This window comes from Prinia subflava, chromosome Z (assembly GCF_021018805.1).
Source record: "Prinia subflava isolate CZ2003 ecotype Zambia chromosome Z, Cam_Psub_1.2, whole genome shotgun sequence".
Taxonomy (NCBI): Eukaryota; Metazoa; Chordata; class Aves; order Passeriformes; family Cisticolidae; genus Prinia; species Prinia subflava.
This window is the reverse complement of record NC_086283.1, coordinates 38,945,337-38,957,803: the sequence shown is the minus strand read 5'-3', so window position 1 is coordinate 38,957,803 and position 12,467 is coordinate 38,945,337.

Here is a 12,467-nt window from a genome sequence, read left to right as displayed (position 1 = left end):
CTTTATTTTTTGACCAACTCCATAGTTCCCACCTCTCTATTTCTGCCACGCTCGCCTGGCCAGACCAGACTGGGAGTCGCAGTGAGCTGGACAGTGGCAATCCACAGGTTATATTGTGCAGCAAAACCTGGTGATTTTTTCTTCTCCTGTGGAAAGGTATCTGTGAGGCAGGTTACAGGTTACTAGGGTATCAGTGGGTTTGTCCTTCATTGGAATTCCATATATTTTGCAGTCCTTCTATTGTTTTGGAAAATCTGGATTTTGCAATCTAATGTGATTCCATGGTTGGATGAATCTATGGCCTTTGAAGTATTTTATCGTCTGCCCTTGCTGCCAAGTGTTGAGTGAGTTCACAGAACAGTGAAGTAAGGTTTTTTCAAAGAGAGTATTGACTTTCCAAAGTGGTCTTGCTGAAGAAATTTCGGCTGTTGGAGACGTGAGGAGATATCAGCTGTTGTGTGTTGTTGAAAGTCAGCAGAAGCAGGTTAGATGACAGTTATATTAGCAAACGTGTTGTAGCCTATTCATGCATATTCAAAAATTTTCTCTTCATGTTTTCTCATTGTATTAAAATTCTAATGTTTTCCACACTTTTTATTTGCAAAAGAAAAAAAGTGAAAAATCTAGTCAGTGTCTTGCATGTAAGTGTCTGTCACATGAAGAATTTTAAAACCCTGTGTTTTGCAGTGTTATTATTATGGATTTTTTTTACTACTGTGAATAACACACAACCTAATGGAATTTAAGTTCTATATAACAAAACTATAAGCCTAATACAGAACTAAAAGTTGTGATTTCTGCTGTCATGTGATGATTCTGTTTTTCATAAGTGCTGATATAAGTGTTCTGGTAATTAAGTATGCCAAAAACATTTTCTCTAGATACAATAAGGTCCGTTTAGCTGTGCCTAAACATTTTTCCAGCATTTCTATGATGCAGTGGGCTGCAGTAATTATTCCCAGACTCCGCAAACTACACAGATTTTACAGATTTGCTCTACATGATCAGATTTTATGCCTGCCCTCTCTTGAAGAGATCTCAGAAGCCCTGCTGTCCCATCCAGAGACACGAAGAATGAAACAGTCTTCCCAAGCACCTACCACTAATTTCCACCTCCTGGGTCAGGATAGCCTGCAGCATCTGAAACAGCATTGGACACCAAAGGGTAGCAGATTTCAACCAACTCCCCTTTCATATAAATTTTTGTTTGTTTGTTTGTGGGTTTGGTTTTTGCTTTCTTGTTTTGTTTCAAAATTTAACTTGCACTGTCCTTCTTTCACCACCACTAGTCCATGCTGATGGCTGTCATTTGGAGTGGCTGGAGTCAGAGTATTGATACTGTTAATCAGAGTCACATATCTATTACGGTGCTGCTCAAACACAAATTAACAAAACACCCTGTAAAATCTGTAAATCAATAAAATCTGTAAATCAAAAAATTATTTTCCTCTTCAATCACTGTCTACATTGTATTCATGGTGTTAGAGGCTGCTTTTATTGAAGCTACTCATCTTTATCCCCAAATTAAAACAGGTTTATCTGAAATGAAAATGCGGGGTTGCTTCTTGTATGTTGAAAGGCAGGACAGAAATGTTACTGGTCATCCTTCCTCCGTGTGCAGTTGTGTGCATTATAAAAAAATTAATAAAACTCAGGAGATACTGTAAGGAATAAGATTGTTTAATGTTATTATTTAATTATTTAATATCTAATGACACGTTTAAATAATATAATAATATTTAATATTCAATATTAATTATTTAATTATTTAATTATATTATTGTATAACCAAATAATTAATTATTTAATTATTTAATACAGAACCGTGGTACATGTTAGCTTTGTATTAAAATTTATCCCTGAAACATAGAACTGTGAAGACTCATTGTCAAAGCAGGTGGTATTCCAGATAATCCAGGAGGAATAAATTTTAGTCTTCAAAATTCTTTTCAGTTTATTCTTGAGGCAAAAGGACGTGTCCTTAAAGTACTGTTGGGATCCTCCAGCTGAAAATGGCTGTGTTCCCTAATTTTTTGATTGACTCCTACCTTCCACCATTGCCTAAACACTAGCTCTTTCATCATCAGTAGCAATGGTGGTGGCAGTCAGAAGAGTGTGGTTATGCTTGCCATGTTTGTCCTATCCTCTCAAAGGACCACAACCACTCTTCTTGCTACATCCTTGCTAATTTTGTCCCTGTTGATATATCATGAGACTGTGAATATTTAGCAGCTGAGGCACCTGGGTCACTCACTTTGGAAATTTAGGAAGATTACACAGTGGTAATATACAAAAGTAACTTTAAATTTTATTTTGCATTCACAATTTTCCATCCTTCTTGACTACTGCTAGATGCAGCATTGGTAATCTCTGTAGTCTCATTTACATAGGCCAATACTAACACTTGTTTGCTATCAATTATAAACTAACAAATATCATCTAGTATCCAGTACCACAGTAACAATTGTGTCTCGAATTTCTGTATCCATGGAATCCGGGATCACATTCCCATTTAATCTGTTTTGTTTATGTCCCTGGAAACACTTTGTTGCTCTGAGCAACTTGGTCTAGTGGAACAGGTTTTGGAAACACATGATAGTTCAGGTTGCTTCCAACCCAAGCCATTTATGATTTTTTGAAATTAGAAATCATAGAGTAACTTATGCATCTACCATGGATTTATTCTGGTATTTTAAGTGAATAAATTTTATGTGTTTTTATTCTTGAAATGGCATCAGTGTTACAGCATTCAAGGACACTTTCCTAATGCATGATTTGGAACAGCCACTGTTTCGTATACAAATTTCAGCATATTTAAAACAGGACACTTCTGTACAAAACCTTGTGATTTCATCACAATCCTTCAATTCAGGATGAAGCTGTTATTATAGTAATGCTGTTTATATGGCATTATGAGATGATGTACATGTTGTTTGCTCAGAGTATCCAGTTCCTGAAGACTTTTTATCCTTTTGAAGCAGAACTAAGACTCCACAACCAAAGGTCATGAAGTTACTCCGCAGCCAGGTGCCAAAGACTTGTGCACTGAACAGAGCAGGTGCTCTTGTTGAAATGCATTTAAACTCACACATATTTATGAAAGTTTCAACATCACCTATACATATTCAGAACCTATCCCTGCTTACTCTCGTTCCATATTTTAATCAGCTTTTGTTGGTCTTCGCTTGCTCATTATCTCCTGGTGGTCTCTGGCCGGGGATTACTGCTGGATGAAGTAAAATAGTCTTCCTCAGATGTCCCGTGGATGAACTTGGTCTGTGCACAGGCTCTCTTGGCCTCTCACTGTCCTCCAAGGCTCTTTCATGGGCATAGTCTAAACTGCAAATCTAACTTTTTCACGTTTTTTGAGCACTGGTTTCTTCTTACAAGTTTTAAACAAATGAGCAAGGTCTTGTTTTTGTAAGGCAAAGGATTATCTGTTTTTAACACACTTGATTACACAGCAAATTATAATCTATTTAAATTAATTTGTAAGTTCCCTATATCACTTTCACTGCACAATTTATTGTTCCAAAAAATCCTGGCAGTCTAATTGAAATTATGTGCATCTTCCCAAGATAAACTGAAAAGCATGTTCCTTTAGTTTATTTGAAAAATTATTGCCTTGCTATCATCTTGGAGTTCCCAGTTCTAATCTCATTAAAAAGAAAGCCAAGGGTTTTTAGAGTTGTACAGTGAACACATAACAATTGCAGTGCTGCCTTTGATCCATAAGTGGCAGCATTTATTTATTGGTGCCAGTAGAATTTATAGTGAGGTTGTCTGATGTTTCTGAAGTCTTGCGTGTCACATTGCTTCATTTCCAACTTGACTGATTACAATAAATGCAACAGTGCAGAAACACTGGCTTAAACCAACAAAGTCAGAGTACAACCTGACACCCTGTGGGTCAGGGTGGTGGTCACAGTCCACTTAAGCAGTGGTTACATTCCCACTGGAGTGATGGTTGTGGTCTTGTCGAAAGCAGCTGTCCTGTGGAAAGGTCTGGTCCTCCTGTGGAAGTTTGGGTCCACCTATGGATGTTCAGTTGTGGTGGTGTGCCACATCCTCAAACATCAAGATTATTGTGGTCAGATTCAGGTGGTACTCACCCAGGGCAGGGAGTTTCACAGTGGAATGATGTAATCCTAGGAGTCATAGGATATTTTTGGAGTTCTTGATGATCACTGTAGCCCTGAGGTTTCGATGTCCCATTAACAGGGATGACCTGCTCAAAAGGGATGTGACTGTGTATCCTCGGAGAGGACTGTGGAAGGGGCTGACAGTTGGTCTGTGAGCCAGAAGGCATTTATTAATGAGATCCGTGTTTACCCCTGAAAGGAATTTTATCAAGACAGTTGACATGGAAACTGAGAAGAAAAAGATAAGCAGAAGAAACACAGAGCTAGAAAAAATATTTTTAGAAAAGTTTTGTGAATGCTAACTGAAAGCAGTGGTGGAGACTGCTTTGTACTAATGAACACTGTGTTAATTTATTGTAACCAATGAATAAGTATAAACTTTGTTAAGAAATGTATAAAAGACAGCATGCTGCCAAAATAGAGAAGAAGACTTCTGAAGTTTTACTGCATCCCTCTGTGTGTCCTGGCCACCTCAACGGTGACAGAGAACTATCAGGTCTGAGTCATTATCCTGTCTCTCAGGGTAGGCTCTTTTTTGGCCTTGTCTCAAACACCCAGCTTCCAGTCTGAGTGGTGGAGCGTGTACCGGGCCAGCTATTGCAAATGACTCGCTGTTAACAGCTCATGATGTAGATGGAAGTAGAAGACATAATTTGATTGTACCCATAAGGGCACCCCTTTTCCTGTAACTACAAGATGGCAATCCTTTTTACTTGAGCTGGCTGTGTCATCGGGAGTTTCAAGTGACAGGTGCCAAGTGCTGTCCCTTTGTCTAGCATTTTGTCTTGATTTGGAAGACAGAAATCTGCTAGGAAGGGGGCAGGACCTCTCTAGAGGTGGAGAATTCAAATCCACTCCCTCCAAACTATTCTAATAAAAAAAAAAATTAAAGGGGCTTTCAGACAGAGGTATGGGGATAGGAATAACAGTTCTTTACTAGTATATATGACAAAACAACAAACAAACAACAACTACAGCATCAATAATAAACAGAATCAAGAACCTTGAGGGCTTTCTTTTACAAAAGCCCAGAGCAGTTTGATCTTGGTGCCCCTGCAGGGCTCCGAGAGGCCGAACTGGAAGGGAGGAAAGTCCCAGGCTGGTGGATGAGATGAGGAGCTCTGCGCTGGCAGCTGGAACAGCAGGGGTGTCCCGGCAGGGCTGGGCAGGGCAGGGCTACAAAGTAGCAGGAGAGCCCCAAAGCTCTGAAGAAGCAGCAGCAGTGCGGGGAGGGCTGGAGAAAGCGAGCTCGGGATTCCCGGGTACAGGAGCAGATGAGGGTAGATTTCCCAGGACGAGGCAGAGGCAGAGTGAGGGCCGCGAACTCTTCCTGTAGCAGGGGGCAGCCTGACGGTCTTCTTCGGCGCTGAGACCGAGAGTGAGTTCTCTTCCTCCAGATCTGTCTTTTTGCCTTTCCCAAAGCTCATCATCTCTCCCCTCTGAGGGACACTCCCAGGGACTCAGAAACAATAGGTGTAGCCTTGTGCTGCCATGTGCCTCAAGTACTCCTTTTTGTTTTGACTAAGTAGTCATCAAGGCCTCTTGGAAACTTATGGGAAAAAGTTCTGTGAGAAGAAAAAAAACCCAAATCTAACCCCCAACACATTTATATTTTTACAGTGTCTTGCTTTGCTACCCCATTTGGGCACCTGAAAGAGCAGCATTAGAGACTCGTTATTCTGCATTGATAGCAGAATAACTATGAATAACTTATTTTATAACTAAGAATAACTTATTTTAAATGCAATGTCTTGCAGTGGTCCAAATAAAACCTCCAAGACTGGTACTTCTACAAATCTTTTGAAAATTAAGATGAGAAATTGTACATAGAATACCTGTCCAAGTACCTTTAGATTACATCACTTACTACTGAGTATGGAGGTAATTTTATTGAAGAGCTGTTGAGCCCCGTACAGCCCCACAGAGTGTGCCTTGTACTAATAACCATCCTCTGAGATGCCTGCCTCTGGAGAGTATTCAGTGGAACTAAACTCACCATAAATTGAAAGAGGATCAGTGCACAGTAATTGTTACATTATTTCTGTACTAAATAACACTAATTTAAATGCCTCTGCTTTGTAGTGAACTATTGCAGTCTTCCCAAGCTACAGACTGGATACCAGGGAGGATTTTCTGAAAGAACAGAACTTCTTTTTTTAATTTGACAGGTCATAGTGTTTTCAGTGAGGACGTTCAGCACTAGGAAGAATGTTATATTTGAAGACAGACAGAAGACTGCCTTTTTGAACCATGATGAGTATGCTAGTGTTGCTACTTGTGAAAAACGTGAGATGATTAATTCATGTTCTTATGATAAACTGGAAAATTATAAAGCTGTATAAATTTATATCAGGTAAAAGTCTATGTTTCAGGAGGTTTCTGCAGCAGATAGTGAAACTGAGCACCCTGAAAATCAGGCGTCTCCATTCAGAAGGGAACAAAAGACTTTGCAGCCTTCTCAAGTATTGGGAGGGGACCTGTTGAGATGAGCCCGTATCAGCAACTCACACCTCGGGAGCCACTTTCACAGACCATCAAGCAATATCACCCATATCTCGAACATTCATCAACTATAAGGATCCATAGAAACTGAACATTAACACATGGACTTGGGAGGGGAGCTCTTTTTCAATCCGACCGGAGACGAATTTGGGTTTGAATAACTAACCAAGAAACAAAGGGAAGTATGGGGAAATATTGCCAGAGGCAGAATAAAGAGTATAAAAACCAAGCCTCGAACATGGCAAATTCGTGAACCCAGCTAGAGACACCGACTGCCAGGTCCTGTGTCTCTGGGGTCACCCTTGGCTCAACTTTTCCCGGGAGAACTTCTGTCAAGCAAGTGTCGCTGTTTGTGGGGTTCGTATTGTTTTGTTTTTATTGTTTAAAATTGTTATAATTTGATTCCAAATTTTGTGATTTCAATTTTAATAAACCAAATTATTGAATTTGGCAATAAATTTGTCCTGGCGTTTATAACACTACTTGAGAGATTAGAAATGTAATAAATATTGTCTATTAATTCATGTTATGGTATATATAAAATGTGAATATGTTTTGTAAAATGAAATGCCCAAGTAGGTCAGGCATAAAACTGGCTAATTTCAGGACAGGCAACACCCAGAGGCTGCGATTCCGGGAAAGACAATACCCCTGCGGGAAATCAGGAAGCCCACTCTTAACACCAGAATAAAGGGTAAATCAAGATTGGAATCTGTTGCCATGAATTTTCCTGGTTTGCTGAGCGTTCATATTAAAGGAGAAACGTGCAGTTTCTCACGCTGGTGAATTGTAAACACAGGACCATGTTTTGTAAATATTGGCAATGTTATGAATACTTTCTCCAAGACAAGGGGAGGTTGAATGACAGCCTCCTGGACCAATGTGACAGGAGAGGTGGCGATACCCTTCTCCAATCCATGGTCACCTTGCCACAGATATATAATGGAAAAATAAACTAAGGGCAGGGTCTTCTGCCCTGCTGCTGTTGTTGCACCCAGACCTGTGTCCCCAGTCTGTGTTCCTGGTTGGGCCTCCACGGTGATAACTGGCGCCTATACGTGGTCAAGTTGCAAGCTAGTGAGGAAAGAAAAAAGAAGAAAGAAAAAAAAAAATCTGCCTTCTACAGCTGCAAAAAGAAGAAACCCACGATGTTCTCAGAGGAACGATTGATGATGGAACTGCTCCACTCCTTTTTGTTGTCCTGTGACGCTGACTTGACCAGGAAACACGTGAGAGAACTATTTAGCTGGGGAAAGAAACTTGGAATTTTTTATAGTGCTGAAAAGGCACTTTATATTGGCCCATGGAGAACCCTGGGAAAAAGCCTTTTCTCTGCCGTCCTTGACGGAAACTCTAAGGCAGGCACTCTTTTACGGGCATGGACAACAGTCTTCCCACTTCTAAAAGAGGCTGGAGAGGACTTTGAAGTTGATTCTGGGCTTTCGACAGGAAGCAGGACTGGCTCCCCTGTGAGCTCCGTCGCTTCTGACGAGGATTGCTCTGATGCAGGGTTAGAGCCGATGCAGGAGACCCCCACCCCCATGTCGGGGGTTGGGCGCGCCCAGCGGGGTTTTTGGAAGGGCGGGGAAGCTTTTTTCGGTCCGCTCCCCGCGCGGTTTGCCGGGCGGGGAGCTGGGGTGCCGAGGGGGCGGAGCGCTCGGCATCGGGTCCCACGCCGAGCGCGGGGGATCGCCCGCGCCGCCCCGGGCCGCCGTGCCGCGGCGACCCCCCCGCTGCCCGCCACCGCTGCGGGGTCCGCCCTGCAGCTGCCGCGCGGAGCCGCGCGGCCTCGGGCCCCCTGCGGGGAGCCGGGGGGGCCGCCGTGCACGCCGCCCCTGGCGCTGCCGGCGCCGCCCCCTGCCGCCGCCTCCCCGGCCCGCCCCGCCCCGCCGCGACCTGCTCCGCGCAGGATTCGGCAGGCGAGAGCGGCGGGGACGGCCCCTCCTTGCCCCGTCCCCCCGCCGCGCCAAATGCTGTGCGCGGGGTCGCCGCCGCCGGCGGTCCGTGCGGTGCCCGCAGCGGAGCCGCCGCCGCCGCCCACCGCGCCGCGCCCCGCCCCACGCGTCCGGTGCCGGTCCGGCGCCGCGGGGGGAGGGCTGGGCGCAACGCTGCCCGCTGCTGCGGGGCCACCCGCGCTGGACAGCCCCCCCGCGCCGCCGCGCGGCCCCGCCGCATGCCCCCTCCGTTCAGAGGGGACGGGGCCGAGCGCTGGAGCCGCAGAGCTGCTGCCGGCTCTGGCCCCGGCCACCGACCCATCGGCTGATGGGGCAGGAGCTGAAGGCTGTGGCCGATCGGCCACGCCTCCCTGCCCAGCGCGACAATCGCCCCCCCCGCTCAGAGAGGAGTCTGAGCGAGTCACTGTCCCCCGCCCACCCCCCCTACGGGGCCGGGTCGGCTGTGGGAGATGATAACGGGGAAAAAGCGTTGTCTGATGTGCACGCTTTCCCTGTCGTGAAATCGGATGAGGCTTTTAGTCCGCAGATGAACCAGGCTGCTGACCTAAGAGAGCTGCTGCCTGAAGATGCAGCTTTGCCCGAGCCAGTTCAGGGACCTGTGGACGTGGGTCCGCAGCATCATAGCCATGATGACCCATCATGGGCAGTCCCGCTTCCCTTATCAAGGGACGTGGCAGAAGATAATACAAGCTTCACTGAGGCAATTCAATGGATCAGTGCAGAATTTGAGAATCTGATCTTTCCTTATGTAATAAGAGGTCTTGCAACAATGATGCTTGAACCTCAACAGGTTTTTACCTTTGAAAGAAATTGGAAATTCCTAGCTGGACAAATGGCTGTCGAAAATAGCCACCTGCCTCGAGATGATCGCTTGTTTGGGGTCGGAGTTGACCTACTTATGGGGAGGAGTCAATATGCTTGCCCTGATGTGCAAGCTGGCCTTTCTTTCAGGGTTTTAGATTCGTGCAGATACATAGGGATATCTGCATTGATAAAAACCAAGTTATCCTTCTCCCCAAAGGAAGACTTCTTAGACATAGCACAGAAGCCAGAGGAAGCTTTTAATGAATTTATATCGCGTCTGATGCATTTTTTAAAGACGAGAGTCGAGGATATAACTTTGACAATGATAATTTTGGAGCAATTAGCAAGAAGCCATGCTAATTCTGCTTGCCAGAGGCTCCTGGAAACCATTCCGGAGACTTCTAATATCCTGGAGATGGTCCAGACCTGTGCAGTTCTAAACACCTGTGATTCTATGGTGATGACCCCAACGGCTGCTTCACAGCCGGCAGAACAGAGGCAGAATGATGGACATGAGACAGAGACAGAGGCAGATATTCAGCCTAGTGGAGAACAGGAAAAGGAGGCACAGAAAGTGACTCCCTTGTTTTTCTGCGCACAAGGTGTGGGTCCAGACCATACTGCAGAAACATGCGAGGCAGTGGGTCATGCTGAGCCCACGCCAAGCCCGAAAATTCGGAGGCGAAGAAAAAGACGAAGACGTCAGGGGGACGAAACAGTTTCCCAAGCTCTAGAACAAGAGCAAAATTCTCTGGCTGGTGTACAGCCATCATCTCAAGTGTAGGAAGTGTTGATGTTGCCACATAGCTATGGTCAGTTTTCCTTGGACCTTGCAGTGGGTTTCTACGTCCACATCCTATGTTGCATGCATTCTTTGAGAAAAAGTCAATTGCTCAATTTGTGTTTTCTAAGTTCTCTATCCTCAGGTTCTGCGATCCATGCTAAGAAGGCGGCCACTGAAAGTCTGCTGAGCTGCCTCAGGTGCATTGGACTGATCCTGAAACCTTGTGCACCCTGTGCCACCCTAGTGCCACCCATCACAGAAGCCTCTTCGAGATCTGATTAACATGGACATGGACTGGCATCCTCTCTTTTCCTATATGGCCTCCATAGAGACTTTGGATCCTGTGGAGCTGCTGGACAAGGACAGACTGAAGCAGTGTGATGCTGAGAGCCAGCAGACTGTTAATCACGGACTCAGAGGAATTGTTTGCTTTGGTTCAGTTTTATGTATGGTAGCCATTGTGACCTCTGTGGGGAAAGGGCACGTTGTTTGGGGGTTGTGGTTTTGGGACAGAACTTTTGGGGTTCAGAATTTTCAATTGAGTGATTAATTTTTCTTGGAATGCTCCTGCCTTTTGCACCGTATATTCCCTTGTATCTTATAAAAATTTAAAAATATGAGGGTGTTGGTTGAATTATGTTAGACTATGCTCGAGATATTTTGAGCAGGTTATTGCAAGGGGTTCAGGGTGAAACCCTGGGTAGCAAAGGCAGAATCAGACCAACATGTAGCCCTCACACCGTCACCTAAATGAAGGTCGGTGAACTTTATACAGGTTTTTTTTTCTTTCTTTTTTCCTGTCATAGAATTGTTCATTTTTCTTTTTCTGTTTTCTTTTTAATATACTTAAAAGGGTGAGATGTTGCCATGAATTTTCCTGGTTTGCTGAGCGTTCATATTAAAGGAGAAACGTGCAGTTTCTCACGCTGGTGAATTGTAAACACAGGACCATGTTTTGTAAATATTGGCAATGTTATGAATACTTTCTCCAAGACAAGGGGAGGTTGAATGACAGCCTCCTGGACCAATGTGACAGGAGAGGTGGCGATACCCTTCTCCAATCCATGGTCACCTTGCCACAGATATATAATGGAAAAATAAACTAAGGGCAGGGTCTTCTGCCCTGCTGCTGTTGTTGCACCCAGACCTGTGTCCCCAGTCTGTGTTCCTGGTTGGGCCTCCACGGTGATAGGAATCAGTCCTCCGGGGGCGGTGGAACTGTGAAGTGCCCAGCCTTCGCGGGAGATACGCATCAGGAGAACGCCTCCCATTCAGGACTTCACCTCCCATTCATACACCGGAGGAATGAACTTAACATTCATCTTTCCGCGGGGAACCCCATTCAGCAGACCAGACGGCAGAAATGAGTATGAAGAAACCAACTCAAAACCAAAGAACTTTGGGAAATCCTCTGCTGCTGGCCAAATAAACTGTATGAAAAGGGGATCCCGAAAAAGCCCAATTCGTGAATGAGGGGCTTACGGTGTGATAGAGGCCGTAACTGAGGTTCACCCAGTGTCGATCCCGGGCATCGGCACTGTGCTTCCGATTGTTGGTTTGCCCAAAATTTTTGTCCTGTAATTCTTTAAATAATAAAATTCAATTTTATTAATTAGAATTGGATTGGCATTTATAGCAGAAACATAAAAGAAACACAATCATAAATTTAAATACCAATTAACTAAACCCAGTAAGAAGAGCAAAGGTTGAAAAATTCTAGATATCAGTATGGATTTTCTACCTCTTAAGAGTTATACTGATAATTTTTCTTTAAGAAACTTTGCACACTCTAGTCAAAAGAAAACTTTTACTGTGCTTCTTTTTCTTAGGTCAGCCCCAGCAGAGGATTAAATATCCATGTTTCTTCCTAAAAATGGATAATATAGTTTGATCTCCTTACTTAATAGATCCTTTTATAGACACAATATTATCAGGAAGCTGTATAGGTTAATCTTCTATCTTCTATTACACAATGTATTACACAATATCACACATCTGATGTAGATAGATTTGATGTTTCTATATATTATATTCAGGAAATACCAGGTAAAGTCTGTAGCCAACCATTTTATATCCTAGGATCAGAGATGTCCAGTTCAGTGTCACTGAAATATTGTAAGATGCTTGTATCAAATAATTGCTCTCTGAGATCAAGGCTTGTTTGGTACAACATATTCCTCAAAGATACGAAGTCTTTTCAGAGAGGTCTGAAGGCAGAAGATTCTTCTCTGGAAGAGTCTTTTGAGTGGATTCTGCTTATCACTGGGTTAACAGTAAAAA